The sequence below is a fragment of the Electrona antarctica genome (assembly GCF_951216825.1).
Source record: "Electrona antarctica genome assembly, chromosome: 18".
Classification (NCBI taxonomy): Eukaryota; Metazoa; Chordata; class Actinopteri; order Myctophiformes; family Myctophidae; genus Electrona; species Electrona antarctica.
In genome coordinates, this window is record NC_136799.1 from 5,814,082 (window position 1) to 5,815,155 (window position 1,074).

Below are 1,074 nucleotides of genomic sequence, written 5' to 3' on the forward strand. Positions count from 1 at the left end.
AGGACATTTAGCACATGATTGGCTGGGACTAAACAAGACACAGGTGAGGTGGTCAACGTTTGGAAATCACAGGACTGGTTATATTAAGACAAACCTTTTAGCTCAAGACCCAACAGAGAGACTAGACATGTGCCCGGCAGGGACCCAAACTAGTGAAAATAGCAGATCTACAAGCTAAATTCACATTGCATTGCTTTGCACTCTACATCTTGTAGATCTATTTATTAGGCTACTTCTTAAATGTTTTTATTATTATCATAATGTATGTATTATTATACATTTGTTTTATTTATTGAAATACTTTTGAAAAATGTTGACCTTGTTTTTCATTGAAAAGTTGTGATAGGCATACACACACACACACACACACACACACACACACACACACACACACACACACACACACACACACACACACACACACACACACACACACACACACACACACACACACACACACACACACACACACACACACACACACACACACACATCCCATGTAATTAGAATATTTTGTAAAAGTTCATTTTCTTCCGTAATACAATTCAAAAAGCGAAACTTTCATATATTCTCAATTCATTAATTGCATTGTGCATACAGTGAAGCATTTAAAACCTTTTTTTGTTTTAATCTTGATGATTATGCGGCGTACAGCTCATGAAAAATAAAAACATCCTATCTCAATGAATTAGAATATTTTACGAGACTACTAAAAAAAAATGTTTTAAGCGAGAAATGTCCATCTGAAAAGTATATTAATGTATGCAGTTAATACTTGGTCTGGGCTACTTTTGAACAAATAATTTCATCACTGTTGAGGTGTTATGGAAGCCCATGTTTGCTTTGATAACAGCCATAAATTAATTTGTAATGTTCACAGTTATGTCTCACACCTTCCTCTTGACAATACAACCTAGATTCTGTGGGGTTCAGGTCAGGCCAGTTGGCTGGTCAGTTAAGCACAGTAATACCATGGTCAGTACTAGTAGTTTTACAGGGAGTTTTATAGGGGAGTTTCTACGTTAGGCTTTTCAGGACATCTCAGCTACTGCACATAAACGGGCTGAGATAATA